Here is a 19,251-nt window from a genome sequence, read left to right as displayed (position 1 = left end):
CCGCCGGAACTCAAGCGACAGAGATCAACGAGATCAAGCTTGCCTGCCTTCTAACAGCCCGATCCACAGTCCCTGCAGAGCTGAGACCCGTGGAGGCGACCGGAAGCGTGGGGCACACCATCTTGGAAAGACCACAAGACGCTGACTGTGCAGCCCACGAGTGACCCTGGAAGCTGTACACCAGGGTTTGAGAAGCCCCAACCCTGAGCCACTCTTGCACTGAAGTTCAGCCCTCCACACTCGACGAGTGCTGCATGGGGCCCTTCTGCTTCTTTTGGCTCAACGCGTTGGCCAGTCCCTTGCCAGCTGGCTTGTGGCCCCTGTGCCGATGAAAACCGAAATACAACTTATGATTCTGGTTGCTCCAGATTTGCACCCACTCCCCTGAAAAGGAGTACCCACTCTGACCCTCCTGGTCCGAGTGAGAAGCAATCTCCCAGTTCCGCGTGGATTGCTTTTGCCAAGTGTTGTTTGCTCCAATCTTGAAGCCGACAGCGCCAACGGTGAGAGCCTTTGTGGGACAGATTGTGACCTGCTCCTGGACTTCGTAGATGCCCCAGAGCCCACGTGACAGCAGAGAGAAGCTCCTCGACAACCACCTGATTGCGCCCAACATTACCTGGTTCCATCCTGGTTCCACCCTGGTCACTGCTGAGTGACCCAGACTCTGTCCCCTCTGCTTTCAGGTACTTTTCGACTTCGATCCACCCTTGGATCCCACCGGACACTTCTCCTTCACAGTGCCTGCAGCTTCTTCAGCTTCAAGCACCAAGAACCAGCGTGACGAAACCCGACACTACTTCGACCCTGTGCACCCGCTTCCTGTGGGTGAGGTAACATTGCAACGCCGGTGTTCCCACACTGGTACACACCTCTAGGGTCTGTGTCTTAAGTTTTGTCTTTCTAGGTTCAGCGGAAGTGTCCTAAAACTCTATTTGTGTAACTTTTACGCACCATTGACTTGCATTGGTGCATGCGTGTGCTTTCAGCACTGCACCCGAATCCCACGGGCTTTTCCCGACTTCAGCACTGCTTGTCCCACCTGCTCCCAGCGATTCCCTAGGCCCTAGGCCTAACCACTGTTCGATTGGTATCTCTTATACCACTTTCTTAATATATGGTCTGAGTGGCCCCTCGCACTCATCCATAATTGTGCAACTTTGTATGTTATACTGTGCTTTTGATTTAACGCTTGTGCCCCTTTGTTCATAAAGAATACTGGGGATTATTTTGAGTAATAAATACATATATTTTTATAATATATATATTTGTGTGGTGTCTTTTCATTTGATATTACAGGACTGTGATTGGTAAAACAGCTCGCTTAACACGACCTCTTGAGTTAAGCCTTTAAGGCTGCTTAGTCTATGCTACCATTAAGATAGCTTGTCTACAAGGTTGACTTACAACCAGACACCATAAGGGATAGCTTGGACTGATACAAGGTGGTTCCAGAATTGGAAACATCATATATCAGGCCAACTTCTCACATCTGGTTTTAGATTTCTTTCATGTAATCTGCCCGACAGCCCTATCTGAACGCTTGTATATGCCTTGCAAGTTCAGCATTTTTGCAAAATGCTTAAAGAGAAATGTTTCCTATTTGCTCGGGCAGGGCAAGGTTAAAAGCATGAGACTCTAGCAAATTTTCATCCACTACTGCAAAGAGAAAATTGATATTGGGTTTGAAATGCATACTTCAAAACTACTTTAAAAGAGAACCAATGAAAGGTCTCTTCCGGGATTTGAACCCGAGACATCTAGCACCCAAAGCGAGAATCATACCCCTAGACCAACGAGCCTTCAAAAGGCCCTCACCTCTGAAAAGGTAATACCAGCTCTAAGCCCGCAATGAAGATCATGCTGGGGTCTTTTTCATGCTTGGTCTGTGATTACACATGAAATTCAGTGTCAACTTACCTTTTCTCAAACGATAGCACTATCATTTCTAAGTGTCCCCTTTTATTTTGTCTCAGCATTGGACACGTCTTACAGGAAGTCCCGCAGTTATTTATATATTTCTGCATTGGCTAGAGCCTAAAGAGAAAGAATAAAAAGCTGTTGATAACAACATGCCTTTTCTCTCAAATACGTATTCCCTTTGTACAAATCGGAATGCCAAGGTGAATAGCTGGGCCACAAAATGTGGCTAATTATCTATCTCTTGAATGCAAGAACCAATAAAAACTGTCTAATGCAGGACTAAAGCATTCCTTGCATAGCCTCTAACATCATAACATAACTGAGCTGCTGGTAGCAAGCTAAGCAATACCTTCCCAAAATGAGAAGTACATGTGCTTATCCGCTCAATCAGTGCTCAATTAGGCTCGATCAGGCGAGATATAGAAAAGGTGAAAAGGGTCCAAATGGCTGTCCCTTCCTTTTTAGGGTGGGTCCTGCTGACTATCATAGGATTCCTTGTAAGAGTGGCCAGGGTCAGAGGAAAAACTTTCAACCCTTCTTAGTGTTCTCTCCAGAAGCAGGCATTTTCTGTGCCTTTAATTTCAGGCTTTTCCCAGCAGTCTCTGTTCTGCCTATGTAAATTAACAAAAGCAGTGCTTATTCCTCACTTGCTCTAATGTCCTACCTGTCCAGAAAGCTCTGCCTAAGTATGCTTTTTTTCTTTTTCAGGGAAATTCTAAATGGTTTCTCTGTCCAGTCTGTGGAAGTAGAATGCTGCTTATGATGCCATGTTTTGTTGAATCACCAAGGTACAACTACAGAGGAATATATGAGTCTGGAGGACATGAAACTCTTAGCTAACACATCACAATATGTGATGCTTGCCAACCAAGCACTACATTCTGGTGCGCTGATGATCAGAACATTCTGCTCCTAAAGGAAAGAAAAGACCGCTTGATTGAAAATAAAGGGGCATATTACCAACCAATAGATATAATTTTTGTCTCTAACTTGTTTAGAGACAAAACTTATCGCCGCAAATCGGCGATTTTTATCGCAGATAAACCTTGCTATTAGCAAGGTTTATCGCAAATGCGATAAAAAACGGCCGCAATGCATGAATATCGCTGAAAAGTCAGCGATATTCATGCATTATCGAGCAAATGCTCTTAGCCATGTTATCCACCTCCCATTGGATAACATGGCTAAGAACTGCTCCTGGGCAAGTGTTAGCTTTTGGAGATATTCGCGCTTATCGCGAATATCTCCAAAAGTTGGTAATAGGAGATAGCGATGTTAGCGACTGTTTTCAGTCGCTAACATCTTGGCACGCCCACTTTGCATGTCATTAGTGATAAATATCACTGACATGCAAAGCGGGGCCCAAGATGGTCACTATCTCCTATTAGCTGTCGCTAACTGGTGTTAGCGACAGCTTGGTAATAGGGAGATAATTTTATCTCCGCTTTCTTGGCTTTTAAAGCCAAAAAAGTGGAGATAAAGCCCCTTGATAATATGCCCCAAAATCTCTGTTTATATTAACGCTCTCTCTCTCCCTATATCTGTCTGTCTGTCTGTCTGTCTGTCTGTCTGTCTGTCTGTCTGTCTGTCTGTCTGTCTGTCTGTCTGTCTGTCTGTCTGTCTGTCTGTCTGTCTGTCTGTCCGTCCGTCCGTCCGTCCGTCCGTTGTAACAAGTGAATAAGGAAGCACTTGTAAGTTGAGTTATAGTATTTATTCCAAATATAGAAACTCCACCCGGCAATGGAGCGTCTGATCAGCGGCAAGCCAACGAATACAATGGCAAACCGTAGATCCAACGTCCATGCACGGATGACCAGACATTCATATAATAACATGTTAGACTCGAGCCATTGAACATATCGTCACACGCCGCGTGGAGCCCCACGCGGTGTATGACGTAACTTTATACATTACATCACCTTCCTCCTTACAACAGCAAACAAAGAGGAATTAAGCAAATACTTAAAATTTCACAAATTCATTGTACCTTTCCGGGGTTTTGATACGTCTGCCGAAAGAAGAAAAATGTTGGTGAATGGCAGTGTTTTGAACAACCAAACTATGTTTGACAGGAAGTGGTTCACCAGTATGACATGGGACATCCAAACCATGTCTGACAGTAAGTGATTCATTAGATTGACCTGAATCATTCGCTATATGTGGACCATTAATCCAAAAAGACCAGTCTAAATTATCAGAGGCGTTAGAGTACGCTCTACTTCTAATAATTTCAGCTTGACGTTCTGTAACTCTTACCAATTGACGCTTATTCCACCAACCCCTTTTATCAAGGAAAGCGGACCCCTTGTTGACTTTCAATACTTGAACAGGTTTACAAAATTTCGAACTACCTTTCGTTACTTTTCTAGGACTCTTAATTAACACCCAGTCACCTACTACAATATTCACAATGTTACTGTTTAAACCCTTGTCAAAATGTAATTTCATCTGATTTTATTTTTCTCGCACAATATTCTTAATTGAATGAAACTCAGGAGGTTTCTTTACAGAATCTTTTTGTAACCAGGATGGAAACAAAACAGAACGATTTTCTCTCCCTCTCAAAAGGGAAAAAGGGGATACACCAGTTACACAATGAGGGGACGTGTTGTAATGCCAGACTTTTCGGGTAACGAATTCCCTCACTTTGTAACCACAAGATATTGCAGTCTGAATACCCTCCTTAATTACTCTATTCCCCCTTTCCACTAGACCATTTGAAGATGGGGAATATAAGGCTACTTTCAGCTGTTTAATATCTAAATCTTTCAAAAACGTACACATTTTATCTGACACAAAATGTGTACCATTATCTGTAACTATAGACTTAGGAGCCCCTTCTAAATCAAAAACCTTCTTCAGGAAAGAAATAGTGGAATTTGAATCTGGTGATTTAACAAACTCAAAGTACAACCATTTAGAAAAATAATCGATTAAAAGAATCACATATTTATTCTCTTGTTGTAGAATGGAATATGGACCTGAAAAGTCTACTCCAACTTTTTCCCAAGGTGAATCTGGAAATTCCGTGGGGTGCAAAGGCACTTTCATAGTGCGCCAATGTTTGTCTGATAATAAACACTCGGGACAAGCATCAATTAAATTCTTAACCTGAGCATCCAATGACGGCCACCAATAGTTTTGCTTAATTCACATAGAAGTCTTTGTTATTCCTAAATGCCCCTGATGAGCCAAGTTAATAATAGATTCTCTCAGCTTAAAAGGGGGAACAAATTTCTCACCCCTACGAACAATATCATTTTCAACAAAGAGCTCATCTGCGACTTGAGCGAAACTCCGAAGCTCTCCGTTCAAATTTCTGGATTCAGGCCAATGGTGAGTAGAAAATTCTATAACTTTCGACAAGACATTGTTATCTTTAGTGGCATTTTTCCAATCTTCCTCCGAAATGATAGTACTGACTTCATTTATGGCATCTATTAACGTGGCGCACTCTACATCTTCCACTACCAAGTCTTCTTCATCATCTTTGAACATAGCCATTCTGGATAAACAATCAGCACGAAAAATTTTGCCACCTACTATATGCTTAACTGTAAAATTAAATTCTTGTAATTTTGACACTAGCCTCATCAGTCGAGCTGACAAAGATGTAGAGTTAGACTTAGTAAATATATATATCAGGGGTTTGTGGTCGGTAACCAACTCGAATTTCCTCCCCCAAATGTACATTTTAAATTTGTGAACCGCCCAAGAACAAGCTAAGGCTTCCCTCTCGATTGTACTGTATCTTTGTTCAAAATCTTTCAATGCTCTAGAAGCGAAAGCGACTGTTTGTTCCTGTCCGTTCACTTTCTGGGTAAGGACTGCCCCTAAACCAGAAATACTTGCGTCTACTGTAATAATTGAGGTGGCATCCTCCCTAAACGCATGTATGGCTTTTGCAGAAATAATCATTTTTTTGACTTCACAAAAAACCTTACTTAAATCATCAGTCCAAATGAAATTTGACCCTTTTCTTAAAAGTTGTCTTAGTGGCTCAACTAACTGTGAATAAGATTGTACAAACCTGGCGTAGTATTCTGCCAGACCGAGAAAAGATCGCAAAGCGTCTTTATCTGGAGGAGGTTTTGCATCTTCAATAGCCCTAACAACAGAAACTTTGGGAGTAATACCTTTGTCTGAAACAGTATGGCCCAAATAGTCAATTTTATTTACTGCAAATTTGCATTTTTCCTTATTAACTGTCATTTTCTTAGACATTAAAATTGATAGGACCTTCCTGAGAATTTTATTATGTTCGTCTAAAGTTTCAGCAAAAACTAAAATATCGTCCAGGTATGCTTGTACACCTGTAATTCCTTGTAGTAATTCATCCATTACCTTCTGAAAAACACTACCTGCGGACGCCAACCCAAAAGGAAGGCGCAGGAATTTGAAAGCCCGAAGGGAGTAATGAAAGAAGTAAGTTCTTGTGACTCTTTAGACAATGCAACCTGATGGTACGCTGATCTCAAATCTATCAGCGAAAACTACTTTGCCTGACCAATGTTTGCTAGTAGTTCATGAATTCTTGGGAGGGGATGACAGTCGACAATAATGTTCTTATTTAAAGAGCGTAAATCCGCACACAACCTAATTTTTTCAGTCTTTTTTCGAATAACTACAATTGGTGCGACCCATTGGGAAGAATTGATAGGGGAAAAGATACCTTGCTTGCATAAATCATCTAACATTTGTTTCAATTCTGTTCTTACGCTCAACGGAACTGATCTGACTTTGTGTGTTACAGGCTGAGCTCCTGGAATTAACCTAATTTTATGTTCGAATCCTTTCACGCTCCCAACCATCTCTTCAAAAACGGGTTTAAATTCTGAAAAATGTCCTGAATATTTACATTAGAATTCTCTATGCTGGCCACAGGAAGCCTATCAGAAACTGCTTTGAACTTAGGCAAGTCCCCAACTTTGATAGGATTATCGTCACCAGGGACTAGATAAAGTCCCATCAAGGCTAAATCTTTCCACCCCACGATGTTTTCACCTTTTTCTGCCACATAAATCTTTGTAACTGTTTCTCTTCCCAGACACTGAATCAAACCTTTGAAATAACCTAACATATTAATATCCTTCTCCCCAAACGCTCTTGGATTGACATCAGATTCCAATAACTTAACTCTTTTGTCCCATTTTTCATAAAAGGTAGAATCTCTGAGAATGGTATATGGCGAACCCGAATCCGCCATGACTTGCAAATGAACATTATCAATAATGGCGGAACATAAAGGACCCTTAATAGATTCTACATCGCCATTTGAATCCAAAGTTACAATAATGTTTTTAAAGGAATTTGAACAATCATCTACATCAATGTAATTAATATTAGGGTTTTTCTTTGCAAATCTACAAACGCCTTGAAAATGGCCAATTTTTTTACAAATAGAACAACGTTTTTTGATAGCTGGACAGTTTGTAGCATTTCCTAAATGGTCCCGTGAACCACATCTGTAACAGAAAACGTTCTTTTTCTTTTGAAAAGGTTTGAATTGAATTTTGTTTTTAGGATTAATTGCACAAACGGCACCTTCTTGGTCAGAATCAGAGCAGTCTAAAAAGTTAATTCCTTGTTTAGACGGTTCCATCACTACCTTACTGGTTAAAGTGGAGCGCTCAATACTAAGAGCCATGTCGATGACTTCACTCAAAGATGGATTTTTGCATCCAAGAATCCTTTGTTTGATTTTTGTAGAGACACAATTGAACACAAACTGATCTCTTATGAATTTATCCGGGGAAGGTTCAAAATTACATGTGATAGCAGGAACTCTAAGAGCAGCAATGTATTCTTCAACCTTCTCTTCCTCCTTCTGTTTCCTGGAATAAAAATTGTGTCTCTCAAGCATGATGTTAGGTTCATCACAAAATTGTTTTTTAAGTCTAGCGATGGCTTCAATATATATATTCCATGGATTATCTCCACTTTCGTCTTGAGAAATAGGAGGGGCAATAGGAACAATACTTTTAAAAATCCGTTGACCAGCTTGACCCAAACAACCAAAAAGTAATGCAAATTTTCGTTGTGCAGAATAGCAAGCAGCATCAATAGCAACCAAATGATTCTCAAATAAATCAAACCACTCCGACCAAATAATGTTAGGAGTACCTGGTTTATTCAAGGAAGGAGGTGGCTGTGTAATTTGATGCCATTGGTTATCAGTCATGTTTAAAATTAAGGGAGTAAACAAGACGTAAAATAGAAAGAAAATACCAGTAATTTAAAACTTGTTTTGAATAAACTAACTTCATACAGACTCTAAAATAGTGCAGTTATCTTCAATTGAATAAACAAAAGAAATTGTACTTAGAATATATATAGTGTTATCTTGGATTGATGGAGCGTGCATATCGCAGTAGTGACACGCAGAGGAAGCAGTTTATTCAAGCATGCGCATCGCTGAAGAAAATACGATTGAATAAAAGAGCGTGCGTATCGCTGTAAATGTCTATAATAATATGTGATCTGTCAGGAGCGTGCGTATCGCTGAAGCAATACGCGCATAAGACTTGGTTCGTCTTGAAAATATTTTTAAAATAAATTCAATGCTCAACAGTACCTTGTTCCAAAGTGTAGAAACGGGAAAATGTCTACCTTTCCGTTTTCCTTCGTCGGAGAAGAAACGTCTGCTTTTCTGTTTCCACTCGTCAGATATCAGAGTAGAGCGCAAACCAATAGAATTGTGTGTTTGAGTGCACGATTGTAACCGTCCAATGGGTGAGGGTCGGTCTGGACAAAATGAAAATTTGTGGCGAATAAACGAACCCCTTTCAATTTTTGGGAACCCAATTGGAGGTCATGACATGCTGAAATGCTCCGGATCCAGGAAATGCAGCCATGTACGAAGATGACGAGGTGAGGTGCCGGTATCCAGGATCGTAAAAGTAAGCAATTAATTCCAATTTGCGTGGGAAAGGGTGGAGTTTGATCCCCAGTGTCGCCAAATGTAACAAGTGAATAAGGAAGCACTTGTAAGTTGAGTTATAGTATTTATTCCAAATATAGAAACTCCACCCGGCAACGGAGCGTCTGATCAGCGGCAAGCCAACGGATACAATGGCAAACCGTAGATCCAACGTCCATGCACGGATGACCAGACATTCATATAATAACATGTTAGACTCGAGCCATTGAACATATCGTCACACGCCGCGTGGAGCCCCACGCGGTGTATGACGTAACTTTATACATTACATCCGTCCGTCCGTCCGTTCGTCCGTCCGTCCATCCATCCATCCATCCATCCATCCATCCATCCATCCATCCATCTATCTATCTATCTATCTATCTATCTATCTATCTATCTATCTATCTATCTATCTATCTATCTATCTATCTATCTATCTATCTATCTATCCATCTATCTATCTTTATATATGGATACATGCATACACATACACACAGATATGCCATGCATTTCTTTGGATTTGTTTCAACCTCTTGCCATTTATTTGAGAATCCCTACTTTTCAAGTGACTGCAAATGAAGTCATCTCTGGCACTTTTTGGCTGATGCAAGGTAACCAAAACACAAGACAACTTTTAATAAAAATCATTGGTTTCTTTGTTAACGTGCACTGTCAAACAAGGGACTTTCACACGTCAGGTAAATATGATAACCAATACACAACAGAAGCAGATGCAGATTGCTTATCAATGTCGTGATAGAACAGTTGTGATTTGAGTAGAAGAAGGGCCCCTGAATTGATACTTATTATATACAGCCTGTAAGATAGTCAAAAATGCATGCTAGGAAAGGAGTTGCAAATATAAATGTATTAGAAAAATACATAAAGAGGAGTGATATGCTTTTATTCATGCAAGGCTAGAAAAAATCCCCATACTGTCGAAAGCATTCATACACCACCAAATGGAACTAAAACAATTCTGACATTAAACGTAAAGGTGACGATGCATTTGTATCATCACCTTGAGAAGGATCATCTAGGAATTGAGCCCAGGCCTTAGCACTTAAAAACCAGAAACACTCCACTAAAATAAGAGGCCTGTTGGTGCCAACAATTCTCAAAGTTAATGCACGTTCTAGGTGAGCATTGAACCGTATGCAGGGCTCTTTTGAAGGTGAGGTCTGTGAATCAACAGATACATCCACATGCCAATTATGTTATTGTTTTTAAGAGAATTCACTTTTATGGAACGAGACTGCATGAACCCATCTTCAGGGCCTGGACAATTTCATGCAAAACGGCAACTCTCAACATTGCCGCCATGACAATATAACAAGTGTTTCTGCCCGGTTTCGAACCGGGGACCTTTCGCGTGTGAGGCGAACGTGATAACCACTACACTACATAAACAGACACCTACAGTTGATTCTTCTGTGATGAAACTGCTCAAAACAGGCTATTCCAAGGGCATCTGGTTTTAGATTTCTTTCATGCAACCTGACCGACAGCCCTATCTGAATGCTTGTATATGCCTTGCAAGTTCAGCATTTTTGCAAAATGCTTAAAGAGAAATGTTTCCTATTTGCTCAGGCAGGGCAAGGTTAAAAGCATGAGACTCTAGCAAATATTCATCCACTACTGCAAAGAGAAAATTGATATTGGCTTTGAAATGCATACTTCAAAACTACTTTAGAAGGGCACCAATGAAAGGGCTCGTCCGGGATTTGAACCCGGGACCTCTCGCACCCAAAGCGAGAATCATAACCCTAGACCAACGAGCCATTGAAAGACCCTCACCTCTGAAAAGGTAATACCAGCTCTAAGCCCGCAATGAAGATCATGCTGGGGTCTTTTTCATGCTTGGTCTGTGAATACACATGAAATACAGTGTCAACTTACCCTTTCTCAAACTATAGCACTATCATTTGTAAGTGTCCCCTTTTATTTTGTCTCAGCATTGGACAAGTCTTATAGGAAGTCAGCAGTTATTTATATATTTCTGCATTGGCTAGAGCCTAAAGAGAAAGAATAAAAAGCTGTTCCTAACAACATAAGAAACACATTTTGCATTTTCTCTCAAATACTTATTCCCTTTGTGCAAATCGGAATGCCAAGGTGAATAGCTGGGCCACAGATTCTGGCTAATTATCTATCTCTTGAATGCAAGAAGCAATAAAAACTGTCTAATGCAGGACTAAAGCATTCCTTGCATAGCCTCTAACATCATAACATAACTGAGCTGCTGGTAGCAAGCTAAGCAATACCTTCCCAAAATGAGAAGTACATGTGCTTATCCGCTCAATCAGTGCTCAATTAGGCTCGATCAGGCGTGATATAGAAAAGGTGAAAAGGGTCCAAATGGCTGTCCCTTCCTTTTTAGGGTGGGTCCTGCTGACTATCATAGGATTCCTTGTAAGAGTGGCCAGGGTCAGAGGAAAAACTTTCAACCCTTCTTAGTGTTCTCTCCAGAAGCAGGCATTTTCTGTGCCTTTAATTTCAGGCTTTTCCCAGCAGTCTCTGTTCTGCCTATGTAAATTAACAAAAGCAGTGCTTATTCCTCACTTGCTCTAATGTCCTACCTGTCCAGAAAGCTCTGCCTAAGTATGCTTTTTTTCTTTTTCAGGGAAATTCTAAATGGTTTCTCTGTCCAGTCTGTGGAAGTAGAATGCTGCTTATGATGCCATGTTTTGTTGAATCACCAAGGTACAACTACAGAGGAATATATGAGTCTGGAGGACATGAAACTCTTAGCTAACACATCACAATATGTGATGCTTGCCAACCAAGCACTACATTCTGGTGCGCTGATGATCAGAACATTCTGCTCCTAAAGGAAAGAAAAGACCGCTTGATTGAAAATAAAGTCTCTGTTTATATTAACGCTCTCTCTCTCCCTATGTCTGTCTGTCTGTCTGTCTGTCTGTCTGTCTGTCTGTCTGTCTGTCTGTCTGTCTGTCTGTCTGTCCGTCTGTCCGTCTGTCCGTCCGTCCGTCCGTCCGTCCGTCCGTCCGTTGTAACAAGTGAATAAGGAAGCACTTGTAAGTTGAGTTATAGTATTTATTCCAAATATAGAAACTCCACCCGGCAATGGAGCGTCTGATCAGCGGCAAGCCAACGGATACAATGGCAAACCGTAGATCCAACGTCCATGCACGGATGACCAGACATTCATATAATAACATGTTAGACTCGAGCCATTGAACATATCGTCACACGCCGCGTGGAGCCCCACGCGGTGTATGACGTAACTTTATACATTACATCACCTTCCTCCTTACAACAGCAAACAAAGAGGAATTAAGCAAATACTTAAAATTTCACAAATTCATTGTACCTTTCCGGGGTTTTGATACGTCTGCCGAAAGAAGAAATATTTTGGTGAATGGCAGTGTTTTGAACAACCAAACTATGTTTGACAGGAAGTGGTTCACCAGTATGACATGGGACATCCAAACCATGTCTGACAGTAAGTGATTCATGAGATTGACCTGAATCATTCGCTATATGTGGACCATTAATCCAAAAAGACCAGTCTAAATTATCAGAGGCGTTAGAGTACGCTCTACTTCTAATAATTTCAGCTTGACGTTCTGTAACTCTTACCAATTGACGCTTATTCCACCAACCCCTTTTATGAAGGAAAGCGGACCCCTTGTTGACTTTCAATACTTGAACAGGTTTACAAAATTTCGAACTACCTTTCGTTACTTTTCTAGGACTCTTAATTAACACCCAGTCACCTACTACAATATTCACAATGTTACTGTTTAAACCCTTGTCAAAATGTAATTTCATCTGATTTTGTTTTTCTCGCACAATATTCTTAATTGAATGAAACTCAGGAGGTTTCTTTACAGAATCTTTTTGTAACCAGGATGGAAACAAAACAGAACGATTTTCTCTCCCTCTCAAAAGGGAAAAAGGGGATACACCAGTTACACAATGAGGGGACGTGTTGTAATGCCAGACTTTTCGGGTAACGAATTCCCTCACTTTGTAACCACAAGATATTGCAGTCTGAATACCCTCCTTAATTACTCTATTCCCCCTTTCCACTAGACCATTTGAAGATGGGGAATATAAGGCTACTTTCAGCTGTTTAATATCTAAATCTTTCAAAAACGTACACATTTTATCTGACACAAAATGTGTACCATTATCTGTAACTATAGACTTAGGAGCCCCTTCTAAATCAAAAACCTTCTTCAGGAAAGAAATAGTGGAATTTGAATCTGGTGATTTAACAAACTCAAAGTACAACCATTTAGAAAAATAATCGACTAAAAGAATCACATATTTATTCTCTTGTTGTAGAATGGAATATGGACCTGAAAAGTCTACTCCAACTTTTTCCCAAGGTGAATCTGGAAATTCCGTGGGGTGCAAAGGCACTTTCATAGTGCGCCAATGTTTGTCTGATAATAAACACTCGGGACAAGCATCAATTAAATTCTTAACCTGAGCATCCAATGACGGCCACCAATAGTTTTGCTTAATTCGCATAGAAGTCTTTGTTATTCCTAAATGCCCCTGACGAGCCAAGTTAATAATAGATTCTCTCAGCTTAAAAGGGGGAACACATTTCTCACCCCTACGAACAATATCATTTTCAACAAAGAGCTCATCTGCGACTTGAGCGAAACTCCGAAGCTCTCCGTTCAAATTTCTGGGTTCAGGCCAATGGTGAGTAGAAAATTCTATAACTTTCGACAAGACATTGTCATCTTTAGTGGCATTTTTCCAATCTTCCTCCGAAATGATAGTACTGACTTCATTTATGGCATCTATTAACGTGGCGCACTCTACATCTTCCACTACCAAGTCTTCTTCATCATCTTTGAACATAGCCATTCTGGATAAACAATCAGCACGAAAATTTTTGCCACCTACTATATGCTTAACTGTAAAATTAAATTCTTGTAATTTTGACACTAGCCTCATCAATCGAGCTGACAAAGATGTAGAGTTAGACTTAGTAAATATATATATCAGGGGTTTGTGGTCGGTAACCAACTCGAATTTCCTCCCCCAAATGTACATTTTAAATTTGTGAACCGCCCAAGAACAAGCTAAGGCTTCCCTCTCGATTGTACTGTATCTTTGTTCAAAATCTTTCAATGCTCTAGAAGCGAAAGTGACTGTTTGTTCCTGTCCGTTCACTTTCTGGGTAAGGACTGCCCCTAAACCAGAAATACTTGCGTCTACTGTAATAATTGAGGTGGCATCCTCCCTAAACGCATGTATGGCTTTTGCAGAAATAATCATTTTTTGACTTCACAAAAAACCTTACTTAAATCATCAGTCCAAATGAAATTTGACCCTTTTCTTAAAAGTTGTCTTAGTGGCTCAACTAACTGTGAATAAGATTGTACAAACCTGGCGTAGTATTCTGCCAGACCGAGAAAAGATCGCAAAGCGTCTTTATCTGGAGGAGGTTTTGCATCTTCAATAGCCCTAACAACAGAAACTTTGGGAGTAATACCTTTGTCTGAAACAGTATGGCCCAAATAGTCAATTTTATTTACTGCAAATTTGCATTTTTCCTTATTAACTGTCATATTCTTAGACATTAAAATTGATAGGACCTTCCTGAGAATTTTATTATGTTCGTCTAAAGTTTCAGCAAAAACTAAAATATCGTCCAGGTATGCTTGTACACCTGTAATTCCTTGTAGTAATTCATCCATTACCTTCTGAAAAACACTACCTGCGGACGCCAACCCAAAAGGAAGGCGCAGGAATTTGAAAGCCCCGAAGGGAGTAATGAAAGAAGTAAGTTCTTGTGACTCTTTAGACAATGCAACCTGATGGTACGCTGATCTCAAATCTATCAGCGAAAACTACTTTGCCTGACCAATGTTTGCTAGTAGTTCATGAATTCTTGGGAGGGGATGACAGTCGACAATAATGTTCTTATTTAAAGAGCGTAAATCCGCACACAACCTAATTTTTTCAGTCTTTTTTCGAATAACTACAATTGGTGCGACCCATTGGGAAGAATTGATAGGGGAAAAGATACCTTGCTTGCATAAATCATCTAACATTTGTTTCAATTCTGTTCTTACGCTCAACGGAACTGATCTGACTTTGTGTGTTACAGGCTGAGCTCCTGGAATTAACCTAATTTTATGTTCGAATCCTTTCACGCTCCCAACCATCTCTTCAAAAAACGGGTTTAAATTCTGAAAAAATGTCCTGAATATTTACATTAGAATTCTCTATGCTGGCCACAGGAAGCCTATCAGAAACTGCTTTGAACTTAGGCAAGTCCCCAACTTTGATTATCGTCACCAGGGACTAGATAAAGTCCCATCAAGGCTAAATCTTTCCACCCCACGATGTTTTTACCTTTTTCTGCCACATAAATCTTTGTAACTGTTTCTCTTCCCAGACACTGAATCAAACCTTCGAAATAACCTAACATATTAATATCCTTCTCCCCAAACGCTCTTGGATTGACATCAGATTCCAATAACTTAACTCTTTTGTCCCATTTTTCATAAAAGGTAGAATCTCTGAGAATGGTATATGGCGAACCCGAATCCGCCATGACTTGCAAATGAACATTATCAATAATGGCGGAACATAAAGGACCCTTAATAGATTCTACATCGCCATTTGAATCCAAAGTTACAATAATGTTTTTAAAGGAATTTGAACAATCATCTACATCAATGTAATTAATATTAGGGTTTTTCTTTGCAAATCTACAAACGCCTTGAAAATGGCCAATTTTTTTACAAATAGAACAACGTTTTTTGATAGCTGGACAGTTTGTAGCATTTCCTAAATGGTCCCTTGAACCACATCTGTAACAGAAAACATTTTTTTTCTTTTGAAAAGGTTTGAATTGAATTTTGCTTTTAGGATTAATTGCACAAACGGCACCTTCTTGGTCAGAATCAGAGCAGTCTAAAAAGTTAATTCCTTGTTTAGACGGTTCCATCACTACCTTACTGGTTAAAGTGGAGCGCTCAATACTAAGAGCCATGTCGATGACTTCACTCAAAGATGGATTTTTGCATCCAAGAATCCTTTGTTTGATTTTTCTAGAGACACAATTGAACACAAACTGATCTCTTATGAATTTATCCGGGGAAGGTTCAAAATTACATGTGATAGCAAGAACTCTAAGAGCAGCAATGTATTCTTCAACCTTCTCTTCCTCCTTCTGTTTCCTGGAATAAAAATTGTGTCTCTCAAGCATGATGTTAGGTTCATCACAAAATTGTTTTTTAAGTCTAGCGATGGCTTCAATATATATATTCCATGGATTATCTCCACTTTCGTCTTGAGAAATAGGAGGGGCAATAGGAACAATACTTTTAAAAATCCGTTGACCAGCTTGACCCAAACAACCAAAAAGTAATGCAAATTTTCGTTGTGCAGAATAGCCAGCAGCATCAATAGCAACCAAATGATTCTCAAATAAATCAAACCACTCCGACCAAATAATGTTAGGAGTACCTGGTTTATTCAAGAAAGGAGGTGGCTGTGTAATTTGATGCCATTGGTTATCAGTCATGTTTAAAATTAAGGGAGTAAACAAGACGTAAAATAGAAAGAAAATACCAGTAATTTAAAACTTGTTTTGAATAAACTAACTTCATACAGACTCTAAAATAGTGCAGTTATCTTCAATTGAATAAACAAAAGAAATTGTACTTAGAATATATATAGTGTTATCTTGGATTGATGGAGCGTGCATATCGCAGTAGTGACACGCAGAGGAAGCAGTTTATTCAAGCATGCGCATCGCTGAAGAAAATACGATTGAATAAAAGAGCGTGCGTATCGCTGTAAATGTCTATAATAATATGTGATCTGTCAGGAGCGTGCGTATCGCTGAAGCAATACGCGCATAAGACTTGGTTCGTCTTGAAAATATTTTTTAAATAAATTCAATGCTCAACAGTACCTTGTTCCAAAGTGTAGAAACGGGAAAATGTCTACCTTTCCGTTTTCCTTCATCGGAGAAGAAACGTCTGCTTTTCTGTTTCCACTCGTCAGATATCAGAGTAGAGCGCAAACCAATAGAATTGTGTGTTTGAGTGCACGATTGTAACCGTCCAATGGGTGAGGGTCGGTCTGGCCAAAATGAAAATTTGTGGCGAATAAACGAACCCCTTTCAATTTTTGGGAACCCAATTGGAGGTCATGACATGCTGAAATGCTCCGGATCCAGGAAATGCAGCCATGTACGAAGATGACGAGGTGAGGTGCCGGTATCCAGGATCGTAAAAGTAAGCAATTAATTCCAATTTGCGTGGGAAAGGGTGGAGTTTGATCCCCAGTGTCGCCAAATGTAACAAGTGAATAAGGAAGCACTTGTAAGTTGAGTTATAGTATTTATTCCAAATATAGAAACTCCACCCGGCAACGGAGCGTCTGATCAGCGGCAAGCCAACGGATACAATGGCAAACCGTAGATCCAACGTCCATGCACGGATGACCAGACATTCATATAATAACATGTTAGACTCGAGCCATTGAACATATCGTCACACGCCGCGTGGAGCCCCACGCGGTGTATGACGTAACTTTATACATTACATCCGTCCGTCCGTCCGTCCGTCCGTCCGTCCATCCATCCATCCATCCATCCATCTATCTATCTATCTATCTATCTATCTATCTATCTATCTATCTATCTATCCATCTATCTATCTTTATATATGGATACATGCATACACATACACATAGATATGCCATGCATTTCTTTGGATTTGTTTCAACCTCTTGCCATTTATTTGAGAATCCCTACTTTTCAAGTGACTGCAAATGAAGTCATCTCTGGCACTTTTTGGCTGATGCAAGGTAACCAAAACACAAGACAACTTTTAATAAAAATCATTGGTTTCTTTGTTAACGTGCACTGTCAAACAAGGGACTTTCACACGTCAGGTAAATATGATAACCAATACACAACAGAAGCAGATGCAGATTGCTTATCAATGTCGTGATAGAACAGTTGTGATTTGAGTAGAAGAAGGGCCCCTGAATTGATACTTATTATATACAGCCTGTAAGATAGTCAAAAATGCATGCTAGGAAAGGAGTTGCAAATATAAATGTATTAGAAAAATACATAAAGAGGAGTGATATGCTTTTATTCATGCAAGGCTAGAAAAAATCCCCATACTGTCGAAAGCATTCATACACCACCAAATGGAACTAAAACAATTCTGACATTAAACGTAAAGGTGACGATGCATTTGTATCATCACCTTGAGAAGGATCATCTAGGAATTGAGCCCAGGCCTTAGCACTTAAAAACCAGAAACACTCCACTAAAATAAGAGGCCTGTTGGTGCCAACAATTCTCAAAGTTAATGCTCGTTCTAGGTGAGCATTGAACTGTATGCAGGGCTCTTTTGAAGGTGAGATCTGTGAATCAACAGATACATCCACATGCCAATTATGTTATTGTTTTTAAGAGAATTCACTTTCATGGAACGAGACTGCATGAAACCATCTTCAGGGCCTGGACAATTTCATGCAAAACTGCAACTCTCAACATTGCCGCTATGACAATATAACAAGTGTTTCTGCCCGGTTTCGAACCGGGGACCTTTCGTGAGGCGAACGTGATAACCACTACACTACAGAAACAGACACCTACAGTTGATTCTTCTGTGATGAAACTGCTCAAAACAGGCTATTCCAAGGGCATCTGGTTTTAGATTTCTTTCATGCAACCTGACCGACAGCCCTATCTGAATGCTTGTATATGCCTTGCAAGTTCAGCATTTTTGCAAAATGCTTAAAGAGAAATGTTTCCTATTTGCTCAGGCAGGGCAAGGTTAAAAGCATGAGACTCTAGCAAATATTCATCCACTACTGCAAAGAGAAAATTGATATTGGCTTTGAAATGCATACTTCAAAACTACTTTAGAAGGGCACCAATGAAAGGGCTCGTCCGGGATTTGAACCCGGGACCTCTCGCACCCAAAGCGAGAATCATAACCCTAGACCAACGAGCCGTCGAAAGGCCTTTACCTCTGAAAAGGTAATACCAGCTCTAAGCCCGCAATGAAGATCATGCTGGGGTCTTTTTCAAGCTTGGTCTGTGAATACACATGAAATACAGTGTCAAATTACCCTTTCTCAAACTATAGCACTATCATTTGTAAGTGTCCCCTTTTATTTTGTCTCAGCATTGGACAAGTCTTATAGGAAGTCAGCAGTTATTTATATATTTCTGCATTGGCTAGAGCCTAAAGAGAAATAATAAAAAGCTGTTCATAACAACATAAGAAACACAGTTTGTCTTTTCTCTCAAATACTTATTCCCTTTGTGCAAATCGAAATGCCAAGGTGAATAGCTGGGCCACAGATTCTGGCTAATTATCTATCTCTTGAATGCAAGAAGCAATAAAAACTGTCTAATGCAGGACTAAAGCATA

At 40.1% G+C, this 19,251-nt stretch overlaps 4 non-coding genes across 4 annotated transcripts; all 4 read right to left on the bottom strand.

The window, feature by feature from the left end:
• Positions 1-10,182: 10,182 nt before the first annotated feature.
• On the bottom strand, positions 10,183-10,255 carry TRNAV-CAC (transfer RNA valine (anticodon CAC)). The gene has a single exon. It is a non-coding gene; the product is annotated as a tRNA-Val (tRNA).
• A 299-nt stretch (positions 10,256-10,554) lies between these two features.
• Positions 10,555-10,626, bottom strand: TRNAP-UGG (transfer RNA proline (anticodon UGG)). Its single transcript has one exon. It is a non-coding gene; the product is annotated as a tRNA-Pro (tRNA).
• A 7,762-nt stretch (positions 10,627-18,388) lies between these two features.
• Positions 18,389-18,457, bottom strand: TRNAE-CUC (transfer RNA glutamic acid (anticodon CUC)). Its single transcript has one exon. It is a non-coding gene; the product is annotated as a tRNA-Glu (tRNA).
• Positions 18,458-18,756: 299 nt separating this feature from the next.
• On the bottom strand, positions 18,757-18,828 carry TRNAP-UGG (transfer RNA proline (anticodon UGG)). Its single transcript has one exon. It is a non-coding gene; the product is annotated as a tRNA-Pro (tRNA).
• Between the last annotated feature and the right edge of the window lie 423 nt (positions 18,829-19,251).

This window comes from Lissotriton helveticus, chromosome 8, assembly GCF_964261635.1.
Source record: "Lissotriton helveticus chromosome 8, aLisHel1.1, whole genome shotgun sequence".
Taxonomy (NCBI): Eukaryota; Metazoa; Chordata; class Amphibia; order Caudata; family Salamandridae; genus Lissotriton; species Lissotriton helveticus.
The sequence above is the reverse complement of the archived record's forward strand: the minus strand, read 5'-3'. Positions and strand labels throughout refer to the sequence as shown.